General features: G+C 43.4%; 4 non-coding genes across 4 annotated transcripts; 2 read left to right on the forward strand and 2 right to left on the reverse strand.

Moving 5' to 3' along the window:
- Window positions 1-6,096: 6,096 nt before the first annotated feature.
- trnag-ucc (transfer RNA glycine (anticodon UCC)) lies at window positions 6,097-6,168 on the reverse strand. The gene has a single exon. It is a non-coding gene; the product is annotated as a tRNA-Gly (tRNA).
- Window positions 6,169-8,413: 2,245 nt separating this feature from the next.
- On the forward strand, window positions 8,414-8,555 carry LOC138231967 (U4 spliceosomal RNA). The gene has a single exon (XR_011186925.1). It is a non-coding gene; the product is annotated as a U4 spliceosomal RNA (small nuclear RNA).
- A 4,355-nt stretch (window positions 8,556-12,910) lies between these two features.
- Window positions 12,911-12,981, forward strand: trnag-gcc (transfer RNA glycine (anticodon GCC)). Its single transcript has one exon. It is a non-coding gene; the product is annotated as a tRNA-Gly (tRNA).
- Window positions 12,982-18,381: 5,400 nt separating this feature from the next.
- On the reverse strand, window positions 18,382-18,523 carry LOC138231943 (U4 spliceosomal RNA). Its single transcript, XR_011186900.1, has one exon. It is a non-coding gene; the product is annotated as a U4 spliceosomal RNA (small nuclear RNA).
- Between the last annotated feature and the right edge of the window lie 938 nt (window positions 18,524-19,461).

Raw genomic sequence — 19,461 nt, forward strand, 5'->3', positions numbered from 1 at the left:
GCAACGACTGCCCTGCGCGCCGCAGTCAGATTCCTCCGCCCGTCCTACTCCGAGCTGCACCTTGACTGGTTGGCCGGTAGCCAGAGGACGCCGGGACAACACCCATTGGACAACCGCTGGAACAGAGGCTGCAACAGAGCCTGTCAGCTGGTTTGGTGTTCATGCCGGGAAATTCCAAATCCATACACAGTGGATAAGTAAACCCCATGTTCTACATTGCGTCTCGAGAATTTAATTGTACCTCAACACAAGTTGTTATCAATTTAATTCATGAGTAATGTATTTACTTCCGAGTTTAGAGTAACAGTGGGTAATAACACTGATTAGCGATTTGGTAACCGAACGATTTATATTGACATATATTCTCTGTTGTGTATCTCTTTGTGTTTGCATCTCTTCGGGATTATATACCTTGTATATTGATAACCCTCACAGTAAGGTCTGCCACTCGTATCCAGGCAGACTAGTATATGTTTGGTGCACAATTTATATTAATAAATGTATCTAGTGTATTGAACCTCTGTGTGTGCGTTGTTAGTTGTTCTGACGATTGATTTTCTAAAAGCCCCAACAAACAACCTTGTGATTACTGCTACAATTAATAATTGTCTCAGTAAACCCATCAAACCATTACATTTAATGGCGTCCCTGGGTGGGCGAGTTTAGAATGAAATGAGAATCCGCGGCTTCTATACGCGAATACCGGGTGTGCTGATAACTGCGTAAAGAAATCCCCCTGTTTTCTAGCGTTTAGTGTAACGTGTGCTGATTGGAAATCCATCTGCTCGGGTGTCTAGATTCCATACTGTATTTTGGAAAAAGAAAAAAAAAAGTAATACTCTTAAAGTTTCTCTGACGTAATGACAATGGCTGCTAAAATGTCTGAAGTGGAGTCGCTTATAAGTACTATTTCTAGCGACGACAATCCTGGTTACTGGAGTGGTATCGAAAAGTTGAACTTTGATGATATTGAGAAGCTGCAAGTAGATTTAGTAGCTAAGGTAGCGAACCAGCTTAACACAGGAGTGTCTGTGAACGCAGTTCTGGTCCTATCGAGTTTCACCTTAAATCTAGCTAAACAGCTGGAACTGTCTTTGTCCGAGCTGACAAAGTTTCAAAAGCTTCAGGGAACGCTAGAAAGATATAAGGCGGAGCGAGTCGAGTTGTTGGATATAATCAGAGAAAAGAGAGTGAAAAATGAGGAAAGTGAAGACTGACTCAGGGAAGTTTTAGGTAAATTAGATGACTTGTCTGCTAGAGAAACTGCGGCTGAGGTAGCTAGGAGAGACCTGGAAGCGAGCTCGAAAGAAAAAGAAAAAGAAATTGTGAGTTTAAATGAGCTCAGCCAGGAAAGGCAAAAGGAGTCAGATGCTGCCGTACTGGAAGCAAAATAGACTAGATCCCACTTGCATGCCAGCCCACCTAGCAGCCCGGAGCGCTCACCCAGCGCGCCGGGAGGAGGTTTCTCCCGGCCAGGGTCTGTGGTCGGATCGGCATGGGGGAGATCGCTGAGTCCTGCGCGAAACGCAAGGGCGAGTCAATTCAGGCATAGACCCCCTGCTCCTGATCACGGCCGTCTCCCTGCCCGCGGAGAAACCGTAAAAATTAACCTCCACTCCCTGAGGCAGTTAGCCAAAGATGTAGAAAGGTTTGACCCGTCAGTGTCAGGGAATAATGTGGAGACCTACATCGATGAGCTGAGATATACTTTGCAGTTTATGCCCGAAGCGTCCGAACAGGAAAAGGCTATGTAAGTAAGGAAAACTACCAGCCGAGCGGTCCACGAGTGGATGTCTAGACAAGGACCGGAGGTCTGTAATAGCTTTGAGGAGCTGTGTCAGGCAATGATCGGAGAATTTTCGGCTTTTATCGATCCCATAGCTGCCGTGGCTGCTGTGCACCATATTAAGCACGAAAAAGCTGAAGCCCCTCGCGACTATTATCAGAGGCTTAGGCGCACTTATTTTGCAGGGCGGAATGAAGAGGGTTGCGAAGAGAACGTGAATTTCAAAGGTTTATTCATTGCTAATCTGCATCCCTCAGTCAGGAAAATGATTGTGATGCACACTGATGCAAAAGCGATGAAAATGGCTGACATTAGAAGGTTGGCTCAAAAAGCCTGGGGAGCTGAAGTCTCTGCTTCCTCAGAGCGAAAACCTGCTAAAACGGCCGTGTTCGCCACTAAAGCCAGCAGGGTTGACGACTCGCCTCAGCTCGAGGCAGCTGAGGTTCCTGAGCTCGCTAAGCCCCGGCGCAAAATAGGCAGGCAGGACCGCACTAAGCGTCAGAGCCGCCGTGAGCGCTACGGGGAAGGCAAGGGCTCAGGCAGAGTCTATCATAAGACTGGACGAAGGGAGTCGACTGCAGCCCGCCTGGCCAGGCTTGAACAAGCCCTGCCTGAGAGATCAGGACAGGGTAAACCTTCCGCACCGAATGCCAGAAGTGTGAATGAGCTTAGGGGGACCACGCCCCTTCTCACTGGAGGAGGCGGGGATCCGTCCCAAGCCCCTTCCTCAGTCTATCTGATTGGGTGGGAGGGTTCCTGCCTGGAAGAAGGCTGTGACTCTGAGTTGGGCGCTGACCCCGCCCCTGAAGTCAAAGAAAAGGCAGGCTTCCAACAATTCTTAGGGAATCTCAGCCAGAAAGGCAAAGCAAGGCGTATTTATATCAAGGTTTCTCTTGAAAACGTCTTAGATAGAGAAGCACTGATTGACACTGGGGCTGAAATTAGTTTGATGTCAGCCGATCTACTCAGCGAGCTCAAACGAGTAGCGAAAGGAAAAGGCATCAGACTTAAGGTAGAACCGTGTAAAATAGATATTTCCAGCTATACCCAGGATCATGCCAGGATCACACACCGAGTGTGGGTGGCACTTAGGTTCGGGCCAATGAACGTGGTGCATCCTGTTTACATCTCTAGGTTAAAAACAGAGCCACTACTCATTGGCCAAGACCTGCTTGACAGGCTGGAGCCTCTGGTGGACTGCCAGCGTGGAAAATTGTGGGCTCAGGTCAAAAACCCTAAGCCTGTTGCACAGCAAAAAGGGGGATTCAGTGGTTATGCTGTGATCACACAGTGCCCACTGAACACTATAGCTGAGTTGGAGGTTCCTCCTGGTTCCTCTGGACGAGAATAAATGTCTCTTCTTGCTTTCCAAAACTACAGGGAAGTCCTGCCCAGGCCAGCACTCCCACGGTCTCCCAACTACAGGAGCAGTGCTCCGAGCAGCTGCTTGACCCGCCAGGTAAAGCACACCCCCTTTTCATCCCTGAAGAAGAGTGGATCTCCCTGTCCGGTAATGAATGGGAGTCCTTTCTGTGCACCCTGGTACCTCAGGGGGTCCAGGACTACCACCCCATGGTGGTGGGAGGGGGTCCAGGTGGCAGAAGTGCAGGTTGATGATGTAATTCTTAGCCTCAGCTCTGAGAAGTCCATAATCAGTGAAGGTCTGTTCGAGGACCTGTCGCGAAGCTGTCAGGTGACCCTGGTGACGCAGTCACAGGTTCTGTGGTGGGCACCCCCACCTCATAGGTCCATTTGGAGCAAAGGAAGCTGTGTAGCTTCCATCTCCATCGGAAAAAGGAAGTTTGCTCACTACTTCCAGGTAGCACCTCAGCTGACCCATTCGGTCTGCATTGGTGCAGACCTATTGGTTCGACTGGGCGCCCAGCTGGACACAGTAAACAGTGTGCTGTGGAAACGGGTGGACCCAGATGCCCACTCTCTAAGCGGTGACCCCGAGAACATTCGGTCAGGTCAGACGATTCCTCAGGCCTGCCAGGTAGTAAACGAATCGGACCTGATCGTTCCTGCGTCAACAGCAGGGTTTCCGGTACGCCTTGTCCTAAAGAAGGGACAGAGAATGGACGCTGAGATGGTTTTCTTCCAACCATCAGCTCAGTTTATCAGACTGAACCTAGCAGTCTGTTGTACCCCCAGACTGGAACGGAATGGCCGAGCCACCTGCCTGTTGGTGCAGAACATAGCAAAACAAGATGTCAAAATCCCTGCTCGCACTGACATGGGACTGGAATTGACAATAGTTTCTATGATTTCGAACTGGCCATCCCAGTACTGGGGCAGCTCCCTGGTCCCTTGGCTTCATAAAAGCGCCCCTGTAATAAAGAAATTAAATCCAAAATCAAGAGGGCAGTTGCCTATTGAAATACAAGAAGTCATCAATTTTAACCTAGCAACACATTAAAGGCTGCATCTATACAAGTGCGATTCCAGAAATGCTCACCAGATTACGTTTTAAGAAGGAACTGCGCCTCAGGTTCCGCCGAGATCTTAACTCGGATGGCAGGATTCAGAGTCCGGAGTGTGGACTGATGGCGAAGGAGGGTCCACATACTGTGGATCCCTCAGTGATCTTCCGCGTATTCAAACCGCCAGCGTGTGACTCCCCTGTCCCTGTGACCTCATTGCTCTGCTCTTTCCTCTGTGCAGCCGAGCCCGACTCACGGTAAAGTGAAAAAAAAGATGCCCTCAACGTGAGATTTACTCTGGAGCGAGGATAGATGTTACCTTTTTATCATTTAACAGGATGTATGTGATGTGGCGACTACGTTCAATTTTGTATCCTCTTTAAAAGATTAAGGACTGGGGTGAGCGTGATTTACCACCCTTTCAGCTAAGAACCCGACTTGCGCACCGTTTAAGCTGCATAGACTCGGTCGTTTAACTCTTCTCCGTTAGCAGGGTTAAGGTTAAAGAAAAAAAAATAGCTGACTCCTTTTTTTTGCCAGCCGCTAGCGCTGATTAGCAAGGCTTGTATTTCATGTTTTGCAAGTTGCATCCATTTTAAGAAAAACAAGTCGCGTTAAAGACAGGAAATGAATACTTGCATTTAATTAAGTCTAGCCATAGGCGGGGATCTCCTGTTTACTAGACAGGCGCTTTAACCAACTAAGCCACGGCGCCCCAGGAGTGTTGTCCTTTTGCAGCCACTTGGACACACCACTCAGACACATCTGCATTCGGTGTGTGCTCCGCCTGCTCGCTGAGCAAGTTGCCACCTTTACATACAATAGCAACATCGACACCAAGAGAAAGGATGACAAATGGCTTTTATCTGGAACTTTTCATGTCCAAGGAGCTCAATGTGCTTTCTGTGTACAACAGGGCCACTGAACTCCACACTGGCCACTGAACCACAGCAGTGGCTTGCTGGCTTGACATCTCCCAAGGAAAATGTTGAAATCACATGTGGAACAGGAAAATGACCCTCGAGTACGTGGGGAAAAAAAGAAAAAGATCATCTGGAGCGCGCCAACCCATGTCCGGACAGCCCAGTTTCGTCGACAAGGTGGCTGAGTGGTTAAGGTGATGGACTGCTAATCCATTGTGCTCTGCAGGCATGGGTTCGAATCCCATTCTCATCGCTCTCCATGTCTGACATGTGTGCCTGTTCGACATCGGCCCTCCTGTTGTTTGCTCCGGTGCTAGAGCCGTACATTTTCTAGCAGTGGCTGAACATGGTATAGTAGGCCAACGTCGGTATCGAGCAGTGACAGTAACAGTACTTACTGCGCCCCATAAGAAATCGTTTGTCCCTGTTCAAAAGAGATTGTGCGATGTCCTGCGGCGTTCGTAAAGCAAACCTTTGACAGTTTGAAAAGAGGAATTTATTCTGCTTCCTGTGCGTGCAGTAGTTACAAAGTTGAACGTCTTTACACGATCTGCTGCAGTTTTCAGTGGGCGGGCTTTGTCAGATGGCTTGAAAAAACGCACTGTGTTTCGGCTCGGGAAACATCATAAGCAGTGTCCTGCATGTTTTCTGTGTAAAGCTGTCTTTTAACGCATACAGAATTCATTCGAAATCATTGATTTCTCCAATTAACAAGGGTCCCTTTTTGAACCTGCGAGAAGCATTCTTTCAATGTAACAGATTTACTCCGGGGAAAGCCAGCATGACATTAAGAGTAGCTCAAGCTTTCAGCACCCGTATCGGACTGCATGTATGCAGACACCGCTCAGAATCCCCTGTAAGATTCTCCCTCAATTCCGTTTTTCAGTGCTTTAGCTCTTTCAAAAGGCTTCGCTTTGCTAGTCACAGTCCAAGGCTCATGACAGCATTTGAAAACATTCGCCACTGCGTTGGCCGGGAATCGAACCCGGGTCAACTGCTTGGAAGGCAGCTATGCTCACCACTATACCACCAACGCACACCCACAGGAAGCCTGCAGGACACCACCAGAGAATGCTTTTTTAATTTTTTTTTTATTAAACATAGAATTTACAAATACAAATACAACAAGAGGATCAGAGTCATGTACAAGAGAAAAAAAACGCAGCAGAAAAAAGCATTTAACTACCAGAGGTAATTAAGTAATTATGTGATCAAATTGTATATTTTACACGTATCATATTTTCCTTGCTTTAATATTTCTCAATTATTTATAAACTTTAGTTTCAACATGCATGCGTTTCCTGTAAAAAATAAAACTCAGCACACAGTTTTTCTTTTAACAACATTTCGAGTACCTCTGGCATTCATGAAAAAGACATACACAAAAGCAAATAACTAACTCTAAGACTGTCTAAACTATTGAGTTTTTCAAAGAACCAGAACTATAACAGTCCTTAACACTTAACTACACCATTCCAAACTAACACTAAAGAAACACTAGTATATACTGGTATAACAAATATAACCAAACATAATCATTAACTGAGCAGTCACTGGGAGCAAATCTCCTTCCCGTCCACAAAGGCCCTCGCTCCCACAAAGTAGGCTCTCCTCCCCTCTCTTCTGGCAGCTTCAACCTGGGGCCACAGCTGGTTCCTGGTGCTCCTGTCCGCGGCAGACAGGTCCTCTGCAAACCTCAGTTTGTTCCCATTCAAATACTCATTCCCCCTCGCCGCTCGCCACAGCATGTCCCTCGCCGTCCTCTTGGTGAACTGTATTATAATCGATCTGGGGCGCACTTGCCCAGACATGTTCGCTCTCCCGAGCCTGTGAACAAAGTCAATGGCCGATATTACGTCCTCCTGGTCCGGCAGGGTCCTTTTACAGATACCCTTCACTGTTGCAACAAGGTCCTTATCACGTTCCTCTTTAACTCCAAATAATTTTAAATTCCATCATCGACGGTATCTATCTACATCGTTCACTTTCAATTCAAGTTCTTTAATATGCTTTTCTTGTTTGGTATTTACTTGTTTAAGAACTTTTACTTCACTCTTTAAGTCTTCAACCTCTTTAAACACACAGTCCATGGACTTTTAAAGACTTTCGATTTCGACTGTATTAGATCAAATCATTTCCTTCAGCTCACCCATGCTCTGTGCCATCATGTTGAAGATGTTGGTCTGGAGCTCCTCCAGCGTCAGGTCGCCCCTTCCTCTCTTGGCTGCCGGGGTTTTCACAGGTGTGCTGGGCAGGGACTCCGGCTCTTCCTCTGGCAGCTGAGTCTCACTTGGGCTGCGAACGCTCGCGTACGAGCGCATCTCCAGCACTCTTTCCACGTCCCCTCCAGCTGCTTCACTTTTCCCTTTAGTTGCCATCAATTTTCTTGTAGTGCTATACATATACGATTGAGGTTTCTTAGACTTCTCCTTCGAAGACCCAGCACTCTCTTTTGTTTTCCCAGTGTTACTCATATCGAAATTCTTAAACCTAAAAAAAATCGTTTTTTTTTCTTTCAATTATAACTGAAGTTTAAACAACTAGTGTTAAGTCCTTATTTTTCTGTAGTCAAAAAAAGCAAAAATTAACATTCAGGTCATGAAAAACTCAAAAAAAATCCTCAACCACTAAACTTTACCTCCCACCTGAGCGCCATCTTGAACGCCCCTACCACCAGAGAATGCTCACGATTTCGGAAGCTGTCTCCGGGACGTGCTGATTCCACACATCCTGAATAAATCATGATATTGTTAGTTGCTGTAGCTAGACGTTCAAATGAGTTTCATGGCCAGATGGACTGTTTCCTCCAGCGGTATAGTATTGCAGTGAGACAGCACGATGCCTGCAAGACTATGTCACGCTAAACGCCACAGATTGTGTTTGTCCGTTCATGTCAGTCATCCTGCAGCCACGGGAAGTGGGACACAAACATGCCGCAATGCTTTCAAGACGTTAGGATTTGTTTGTGCAACATCCGAGAAGAGTACTTGTGGCTTGAATGTGAACTGTACGTGCCCGCCCCCTTTCCTCTGTAGTGCATGAGTTCTTCCCGGCATGCCCTTCGTCATTGTTCTGTCATCTTGTATTTAAAGGGTTGTATTTCTGCTGCTGAAAAGAATCAACGGGTTTCTTTGTTCCCAACGGAGCCCTTGTCTGTCATGAAATTCTTCAAAACCTCAAGCTAGAAGAAGACGACAAATATGAAGCGTTACAGCAACGACATGCCATGAGACGATTGATAACGATTTCCATAGGATCCCCGCGGTTGCCTGGCAACCGTCAGCTTTGCGCAGTGGCAGTATCGTAGCCTGTGAGGTTTAGCCGAGGCGCGATTATTGCTAGTTGAAAACTTTTCCCAATACCCCGCTTCCGCTGGTTTGCAATACAATCGGCGAAAGCAATTTTTGACAGTCTCGTTAGAGACTGAGCAAGGTGTTTAAAGACAGATTTGGTCATGGTGACATCATGGTAGAAAGAAGCGAGCTTGTTCCCAGTGGGCATTGATTCGTCGAATATACGTATATTTACGGTGAAATTACGGCTATACGTATATATACGTCGCCTCGAAGTATAATCAACGTCGAATTGCAACCGTAAAATTGACGACATTAACAAACGCATATATAACGTCGAAAACACATCTAACACAGTGCCTGAGGCTTTTTACTGTATGTATCGTGTGTGCCGCAACTAGGAGTATACGGCACTCTGCACAGTGTACGAAGTAAATTATTTTCGCAGCAATTAATTTACACGTGTATAATAAATATAGTAAATATAATAAATTAATTACTGCGAAAATAATTTACTTCGTACACTGTGCAGAGTGCCGTATACTCCTAGTTGCGGCACACACGATACATACAGTAAAAAGCCTCAGGCACTGTGTTAGATGTTTTTTCGACGTTATATATGCGTTTATTCATGTCGTCGATTTTACGGTTGCAATTCGACGTTGATTATACGTCGAGGCGACGTATATATACGTATAGCCGTAATTTCGCCGTAAATATACGTATATTCGACGAATCAATGCCCACAGCTTGGCATACAAGGGTTTTGCTGAGGGGGTCTTGCCACCTGCCTGAAAAAAAACAGTAAAATGTTTGAGTGCCTATAGAGTTTCTATTTTTATTTTCTTGACAAAAGTCCCCCATCAGTGCGCGGTGCCCGAGGAAAAATCTGTAGGGGGGCGTCTGAAATTCTGAGGGGGGAGTGATATTTCGGTTGAAACGGAGCTGTACGGTGCAGCTACCCAAATGAAATCTCGCAGCTATGCCATTGATTAGTGCTTCATGATAGAAGATAACGACTAGCAATCTGGTATTTGCGATGAAGTTCAGTTTCACATTTTTCGTCACTCTCAAGGTTTGTATTGCCTGGAGCGAAAAGTACCATAAGCGTTCATTTTTGCAGCTACATGGACGTTCTGAATCGTTAAGAAAAAAATGTTGTAAAACCAACAGAAAGCACAGACTGCTATAACTAGTCCTAGTTATATAACGATTTTAAGTATAATGATAAACTACTGCAAGGAATCGGTCCACCTGAGCAAACAGGATCGTAATGTTGACACTCAATAATATGTGCAGTTCCTGGACGGATAGCCCTCCTGCCCATCAAACAGACTGAGTGACTGTTCGTGTCATTTAGTGTTGTCTGACCATTGACAAAGTACAACTATTTTTTTAGGGTGCAAATTAAGTTAGGTAAATCTTTTTGCCCAAAACTGAAGGGGCGACATTCCCCCCTCCCCCTGTGATGCCAGGCCTGTCCCCATCCTATTCCATAATGTCATTATATATAATACCATACAACAGTGACCGATCCTTAATATTTGCATGCGTTAAAATTGCACATCAGCTCATAGCAGCGATGTATTATCAATGTTAAATTTCAACCATAATATCGACAACATTAATAAACGCATACGTTGAGAAAATATCGAACCCATCATATTTTCCGGTTATATACCACAATGCATTGCTAGTATTCGTTGGTCACCATTTTGGACACGTTTTTCAAACGTAGAAGTATATCCGAAAATATCTCAGCAATCCTCTTTTGACGAGTAAGTATGAACAATAATAATACTATCTGAATACATACAGATCTTTCTTAATATTATTTTGATTAAAATAGTATGTGAATAAGCAAAAAAAATGGCACATAAAATAGTGTGAATGGGGAAGATGACACAAAATCGTTTTGCCGTTTCTCTTATTCTTATTCTATGTTGTACTTTCAAACTTTGGGTACTCTTTAATTAGGACAGACTTTATTGCTCAACTGCTATGATGCAAGCCAAATTTTATACATTTATTTCAGCTTTGAGCTTAGTAAACCGTTCATTTTTTAGATTATACTAAAGAAGATATTAATCATTATTTATTTGGGAAGTAATATTATATAATTTTCTCCTAGCTGCGGTGCTGAAGTCCCACCCTACATCAACAGAAAAAGAAATAAAGGAGCATGCAATGTGTTACTTGAAGAATGCATATGCAAGGCAGGGGGCCAAGAGATCTGGACTCTGAAAATAATAGGTTTTTGGTTCTAACTGTTAGGACAATTAGACAGGGTTTGCAAATAGTGGACAAAAATCGTCTTAACTTCCATTGTAATATTTTATATTTTATGTAATATTTTTTTCTTGGAAATATAGAAGTTGTACATTTTAAAATGTATATTTGAATCAAAATGTGGTTTTGAGTTAGTGTGTTAATGTAATTAGTTTTCTGTTTGTCATTACTATACTGTATATTGCCATGTTACCAGAATTTGTAGCTGAAGTTTAAGACTAGTTGTGTTTTTATGATTATTGCCCATATGTTGATTGTTGATTGATTGTATACAATGTATAATTTGAAATACATATGTTTCAGGTGTGAATGTGTATTTTCAGAATACATTTCTAAACCTAATCATTGGCTTGTTTTACTTGTTTCTACACCTATAAAATCTATCTTTGATGTATAATAGACCTCTACCCATATACGTATAATAGACCTCTAATGTTATCCGTATAATAGACCTCTAACCATATACGTATAATAGACCTCTAAAGTTATCCGGAACTCCAACCATATATGTATAATAGTCCTCTAAATTTATCCGTATAATAGAACTCCAACCATTTATGTATAATGAACGTCTAAATATAGACGTATAATTGACGTTTAACTTTAGACGTATATTAGAATTTCATTCTAGACGAATTGTAGACCACATTTAGACGTCTAAGATATGCGTTTAATAGACGTATATTATACGTCTTTTGCCCAATGGGTTACGTCTCAACAGAAACGCTCTTTAGCTCTTTCAGCGTTATGCAGAGAACATCGTCTGTCGAGATCACTTTTGAGTCAGCGCGAAACGCCGTGTGCTGTCAGTTTGATTTCATATTGCTCGTAGCGGCGCCCGGCTTTTGTCTGTCAAACGTTAGGTTGCGCTTCTTCATGCTGCATCGTCGGCATGAGTGGAGCTTTATAAACGTCTGTACTTACTGCGCCCCATAAGAAATCGTTTGTCCCCGTTCAAAAGAGATTGTGCGATGTCCTGCAGCAAACCTTTGACAGTTTGAAAAGAGGAATTTATTCTGCTTCCTGTGCGTGCAGTAGTTACAAAGTTGAACGCCTTTACACGATCTGCTGCAGTTTTCAGTGGGCGGGCTTTGTCAAATGGCTTGGAAAAACGCACTGTGTTTCGGCTCGGGAAACATCATGAGCAGTGTCCTGCATGTTTTCTGTGTATAGCTGTCTTTTAACGCATACAGAATTCATTCGAAATCATTGATTTCTCCAATTAACAAGGGTCCCTTAAAGGATGAGTCAAAGTAACGTCTAATCGGATTAGTTTCCTTAGAGCTGGTTCAGAGTTTGCTCAAGAGTTTACCTTTCACAGATGCGCAAAGAAGAATGTTGGGGGTGCACGCTTCAAGGCGCCTTACAGCTGTAGGGAGTGATTCGAGACGATTCATGGCGTGTGCTCGTTCCCATATATCGTACGACCCGGGATGCAGTGCTAGGATGACGTACAATACCGCTTGGGCACGTAACGGCGTTATATGCAAGTGCAGGACGTGAGGGTTTTCGTTTGTTTGTTTTGTTTTGCTCTGCTTTGCTTTGTTTTGCTTTCCATCGCGTTGGTAAGAGCGTAAATAAAAAGGCGATTCCTGCATCTACCACTAATGTAAGAGCTATTTCAAGTGCGACGTGGTGCGGCTTTTCAAATGCTTGTGGGCATTTCTCTGTTGTTGATTCTTTTTTTGTGTGTAACAAAGTGGCATTTTCATGTCCGGACGGGGAGACTTTATCATTCCGACATGAAGCCACCCTTAAGTCCTCTGAGGCGTGTCTGTCTGCAAGGCTTGTATTTTGGAAATGTTTTTTTGAAACGGAGAACGACTTTGAAATAGGCTTCCGCCGGCGCCTCGCGATCCAGGTAAGATTGTAGCAAGAACGCAGCTGCGGTGGGGCTTGCTGTAGTCGTGGCTGAGTTGTTAAGGCGATGGACTAGAAATCCATTGGGGTCTCCCCGCACAGGTTCCAATCCTGCCGACTACGTTGTCCGCCTTCAGTCGGTGTGTTTCGGCACAAGCAAAGAAGCGCGCCTCTTTGCTGTTCCTGGTGGTTTTAAAACGCCCAATCGCTTGTACCCGCTGCCTTGGAAATAAGTTCTTCAGCGTCCGCAAATGGCATTTTGCAGCTGGAAGCATATGTCGACGCGTTTTGCACAGAGCACCAAAAAAGCGTCTTTTTTGAAGGCCCAGGCACTGAGCATTGGTGGTTCAGTGGTAGAATTCTCGCCTGCCACGCGGGAGGCTCGGGTTCGATTCCCGGCCAATGCAGTGGCTTTTGCAGCGAGCGGCTCCATCACTTGCATCCCCTTGCAACTCGCAACTGAAAACCCACTGAAGCTAAGCAGGTGTGAGCCAGGTCAGTACCTGGATGAGGATGAGCTACAGGGAAAAACAAAGCTTCCAGCTGGAAGCGGTGTTAATGGTGCCGGCGGGGGGGCGCTCACCCTGAGGTCTGTGCGGGTCCCAATGCCCCAGTATAGTGACGGAGATGCTGTGTTGTAAAAGGGCGCTGTCTTTTGGATGAGATGTAAAACCGAGGTCACAGCGCTCTGTGGTCATTCAAAATGACCACCAAAACCTTTGACAAAAGCTCTTGGTAATTGATGGTCTTCAATAATGCTTCTCCTTTAGGTACATTTTAAATCAGCTGAAAAATGCTGTGAAATGGGGGGGCACTTCAGGCCAGTGTAGGATTTGGGTTACAAGAACCATGAAACTGCACGAGAAAGCCCGTACACTGAATTACACGGCTTTCTATTCAAAGGAGGACAAAAGAAATTCCCTGAGTTTGATTTTTTGCAGCACAGAGAGGAGCACTGTCGTGAGGCCGGTTAGCTCAGTTGGTTAGAGCGTGGTGCTAATAACGCCAAGGTCGCGGGTTTGAGCCCTGTACGGGCCAGGTCTAGGTCCAGGTCCCTGTTTGTGAAACAGGCAAATGACTGTCTCAGGGGCCCATTCCTCATTCTCAAGACACATGTATGCACTATGTACACCGTGCATTGAGCAATAGGGACTGAGTACACCACAGGTAAGGTTAGAAGTCATTCTGAGGTGCCACATGTGAGGGATACAGCTAGGCATCCGAAATGTAGGGTTTGAGACCCTTCAGGAGTACTGCATCCTCTGAGACAGACCCTGTTAAACAAATGATCATTTCTTTCGGCATTAGGGACTAAATATACTAAACATATGATGCTAAAATGTTATTTTCACATATATTAATGTAATAAATGATTGCTTATGCTTTATAAACAAATCTAATTCAAATAAAAGCTTAAGTTTTGTATTTATCTTGTACCATAGAACATGATTTTCTTTGTATTTCAAGCCCACAAAGTGTCCAAATGACGCACTACATGATATAAGGAAGATTATCACATGCATATCGGTATTATCTTTCTTATGAAAATGCATTCCTTTCATTACCTTTTACTTTTTAAAATGAACTCAAATTGAGTATAATGTAATAATTTAAGTAGAATAGATTCTAATAATATAATGATCCAGTGTTTTGCACTACTTCACTGCTTCACTGCTCTATGCCATCTGGAAATAAATCCTCAGACTGCTTACTGCCCTGGGCATGTACCAATAAATTAAAGGAGCACATCTGTTTATCACTGCGTTGAAGCAGGAGACACACAGTCTCTGCAAACACATCCTAGATACAGTGTTCCAGCACCTTTGACCTCATCCAGAACGTATCATTTCTTGAAAGGGATTGCTGTCCGAATGCACATCTGAATCCCAAACAGAATCTCTAGTAAAATACGATCATTTGTGAAACAGGCAAATGACTGTCTCAGGGGCCCATTCCTCATTGTCAGACACATGTATGGAATGCTTTCACCGTGCATTGAGCAATAGGGATTAAAAACACCGCAGGTAAGGTTAGATGTCATGTTCTATGATCATTTCTTTCAGCATTAGGGACTAAATATACTAAACGTATGATGCTAAAATGTTATTTTCACATATATTAATGTAATAAATGATTGCTTATGCTTTATAAACAAATCTAATTAAAATAAAAGCTTAAGTTTTGTATTTATCTTGTACCATAGAACATGATTTGCTTTGTATTTCAAGCCCACAAAGTGTCCAAATGTTCTATGATCATTTCTTTCATCATTAGGGACTAAATATACCAAACGTATGATGCTAAAATCCTGAAAAAAGGATGTGCTCCATCTCGTCAGTAGATTGGATTCCAAAACTGATTTGGGTCAATATACATTACCTTTGAAATTAAAGTACAGTCTACTGTAGGGAACCATCAACTTAGAAAGCATTGGCCTTCCCTGGGGGTCAGGTAGGTGCAAAAGATAAACCTTTATCCTATCTTTATCTTAAGATAAGTGGCCAAGCAGTATTTTTCCAAGTTTCACCAAGCACATCATGTTGCCATAGTAGACAAAGTTCTATAAAATGTTAAATAACTTTTAAAAAAAGTATCTTGGTCTTACAGTACTGTACAAGGTGAATTAAACTGTCCCTGGTAATAAAAAGTAATTAGAAGCATCTCAGAAACTTTATCTCTAGAAACATTAGCTGTTTTATATCATGTAATTTAGTGTGATGTTGTCAGAATTCAAGGACATTATCACACACAGAAATTGGTTCAGTTAAATCTAAAAAACACAGCTAAACATGGGTTTAAATGTAACAGAAGTCTCACCTCTTGTCAAAAGATTTAATTCAAGAAGCGATGTAATAAATGATTGCTTATGCTTTATAAAGAAGCTTAAGTTTTGTATTTATCTTGTACCATAGAACATGATTTTCTTTGTATTTGAAGCCCACAAAGTGTCCAAATGATGCACTACATGATATAAGGAAGATTATCACATGCATGTCGGTATTATCTTTCTTATGAAAATGCATTCCTTTCATTACCTTTTACTTTTTAAAATGAACTCAAATTGTGTATAATGTAATAATTTAAGTAGAATAGATTCAGGTAGGAAATATAGAGTCATGATGTTTATGGCTGACATCATTTCACATGGGTGAATTTTAAGCTAAGAAATAAAAACATTTACAATGAAGATACCATTGCTTAATTTTAAATGCCTTTAAAAAATAAATACCTCCTGAGAATAATTTGCCACTCCCAGATCCTTGATAAGGTACTGTTTGAATCCAATCAGGAGAGGAGCATCCAGGGAGTGCTTTCTATAGAGTCCAGCTTGGGCCACTCTCTTCCGGCCTGCTGATACTTTTTAACTACTCAGGGCCTGTAAGGATATAAAACACCGGTTTAAACATTTTATACCTATAAGACAAATTAGAATTTTAGTAAAAAATAGATACATCTGAAAAATAAAAAAGTCTTACTGCTGATAGAGTTCTTCAGAGCTCACATCTTCCCCTTCCTTATCCGCTTCTGTTTCAGTTTCTAGAGCAGCCTCTGGCATCTCTTCCTCCTGGACAGCGGCCTCTTGCTCAGGGCCGCTGGAATGCAGGTAGATTCTTTTCAACATGCTTTTACATAATATGTTGTAACAATGATTTCAAAAAGAAACTACAGAAGCCTTACAGATTAAAAATATCTCACCTTGCCAATGTGTCTTCAGGCTTCCCATGTACAAAAAGGCCCAAGGACTCTAGCAGTCTTACAACCACTATCCTGTTTGCCTCACCAGACACGATCTCTATTCTGTGGTAATCCACGATGACCCCGTTCTTCAGGTGATTCATCATGTCCTCCCTCGCCTGTTGAGAGGCCATCCTGATCTTTTCTGCCGTGGCGTGCTTCATACACGCCCTCTTCAAGTGAGCAGGAAGCTGATCAAGAGTATTCAGGTACATCTTGCACACCAGGGGAATCCGCGCGGGTTTCCTTTGAAAATAAATAATACCATCTGTGTATAGAAACAAGACTGATTTCTTAAATTATCCTTAATTTTCTCTCTCATAGTTTGAGCATAATGATTTTATTGCATTTATATAAAATGCAATAAATAAATAATGGTTTCATAAAAAAGTGAACACTTACTTGGTCTCAGTCACAGACTTTCCAATAGAAGCCATTGTGGAGTTCAGCAACTGCAGGTCCTAGAAGTGGGGAAAGAATTTTAAAAGAGAAATTGAATTACAATACAGAAGGAATGGCTGAGGGTTCACTGAAATATATAAATATACAAATTCCAAAGACTGAGTCCATATAGAAACAACTACCTTTCATTTTCAGTATAAGAAAAAAAAAACATTATCTTCCAAAGCATCATAAAATTGTCCCTTCTTCCAGACTCTACTTCTCTCTTGTAGTAGTATAGCAGACCTTTCCAGGTGAGCAGATCACAGAGTCCGAAATGAGCTTCCTCCATCAAGCAAAGTACCTGAACATGACTCTGTCATCATAAAAGCGCCCCTGTAATAAAGAAATTAAATCCGAAATCAAGAGGGCAGTTGCCTACTGAAATACAAGAAGTCATCAATTTTAACCTAGCAACACATTAAAGGCTGCATCTATACAAGTACGATTCTAGAAATGCTCACCAGATTACGTTTTAAGAAGGAACTGCGCCTCAGGTTCCGCCGAGATCTTAACTCGGATGGCAGGATTCAGAGTCCGGAGTGCGGACTGATGGCGCACGGAGGGTCCATATACTGTGGATCCCTCAGTGATCTTCCGCGTATTCAAACCGCCAGCGTGTGACTCCCCTGTCCCCGTAACCTCATTGCTCTGCTCTCTCCTCTGTGCAGCTGAGCCCGACTCACGGTAAAATGGAAAAAAATATGCCCTCGACGTGAGATTTATTCTGGAGCGAGCCAGTGTTGCGCATAGCTGCCTTCAAAGCAGTTAACCCAGGTTCGATTCCCGGCCAACGCAGTTGCGAATGTTTTCAAATGCTGTCATGAGCCTTGGATTGTGACTAGCAAAGCGAAGCCTTTTGAAAGAGCTAAAGCACTGCAAAACGGAATTGAAGGAGAATCTTACAGGGGATTCTGAGCAGTGTCTGCATACATGCAGTCAGATAAAGGTGCTGAAAGCATGAGCTACTCTCAATGTCATGCTGCCCTTCCCCGGAGTAAATCTGTTACATTGAAAGAATGCTTCTGGCAGGTTCAAAAAGGGACCCTTGTTAATTGGAGAAATCAATGATTTCGAATGAATTCTGTATGCGTTAAAAGACAGCTATACACAGAAAACATGCAGGACACTGCTCATGATGTCTCAGTGCGTTTTTCAAAGCCATCTGACAAAGCCCGCCCACTGAAAACTGCAGCACATCGTGTAAAGACGTTCAACTTTGTAACTACTGCACGCACAGGAAGCAGAATAAATTCCTCTTTTCAAACTGTCAAAGGTTTGCTTTGCGAACGCTGCAGGACATCGCACAATCTCTTTTGAATGGGGACAAACGATTTCTTATGGGGCGCAGTAAGTACAGACGTTTAAAATGCTCCACTCATGTCGACGATGCAGCATGAAGAAGCGCAACCTAACGTTTGACAGACAAAAGTCAGGCGCCGCTATGAGCAATATGAAATCATACTGACAGCACACGGCGTTTCGCGCTGACACAAAAGTAATCTCGACAGACGCTGTTCTCTGCATAAAGCTGAAAGAGCTAAAGAGCGTTTCTGTTGACACGTAACAAGCTCGTTTCTTTCTACCATGATATCACCGTGACCAAATCTGTCTTTAAACACCTTGCTCAGTCTCTGACGAGACTGTCAAAAATTGCTTTCGCCGATTGTATTGCAAACCGGCGGAAGCGGGGTATTGGGAAAAGTTTTCAACTAGCAATAATCGCGCCTCGGCTAAACCTCACAGGCTACGATACTGCCACTGCGCAAAGCTGACGGTTGCCAGGCAACCGCGGGGATCCTATGGAAATCGTTATCGATCGTCTCATGGCATGTCGTTGCTATAACGCTTCATATTTGTCGTCTTCTTCTTCTTCTAGCTTGAGGTTTTGAAGAATTTCATGACAGACAAGGGCTCCGTTGGGAACAAAGGGCGTTGTGAGAAAACCGTTGCTTATTTTCAGCAGCAGAGATACAACCCTTTAAATACAAGATGACAGAACAATGACGAAGGGCATGCCGGGAGGAACTCATGCACTACAGAGGAAAGGGGGCGGGCACGTACAGTTCACATTCAAGCCACAAGTACTCTTCTTGGATGTTGCACAAACAAATCCTAACGTCTTGAAAGCATTGCAGCATGTTTGTGTCCCACTTCCCGTGGCTGCGGGACGACTGACACGAACGGACAAACACAATCTGTGGCGTTTAGCGTGACATAGTCTTGCAGGCATCGTGCTGTCTCACTGCAATATTATACCGCTGGAGGAAACAGTCCATCTGGCCATGAAACTCATTTGAACGTCTAGCTACAGCAACTAACAATATCATGATTTATTCAGGATGTGTGGAATCAGCACGTCCCGGAGACAGCTTCCGAAATCGTGAGCATTCTCTGGTGGTAGGGGCGTTCAAGATGGCGCTCAGGTGGGAGGTAAAGTTTAGTGGTTGGGGAGGTTTTTTGGGGTTTTCATGACCTGAATGTTAATTTTTGCTTTTTTTGACTACAGAAAAATAAGGACTTAACACTAGTTGTTTAAACTTCAGTTATAATTGAAAGAAAAAACGATTTTTTTTTAGGTTTAAAAAGTCCGATATGAGTAACACTGGGAAAAGAAAAGAGAGTGCTGGGTCTTCGAAGGAGAACTCTAAGATACCTCAATCGTATATGTATAGCACTACAAAAAAATCGATGGCAACTAAAGGGAAAAG

Source organism: Lepisosteus oculatus, unplaced genomic scaffold, assembly GCF_040954835.1.
Source record: "Lepisosteus oculatus isolate fLepOcu1 unplaced genomic scaffold, fLepOcu1.hap2 HAP2_SCAFFOLD_62, whole genome shotgun sequence".
In the NCBI taxonomy this organism is placed as follows: Eukaryota; Metazoa; Chordata; class Actinopteri; order Semionotiformes; family Lepisosteidae; genus Lepisosteus; species Lepisosteus oculatus.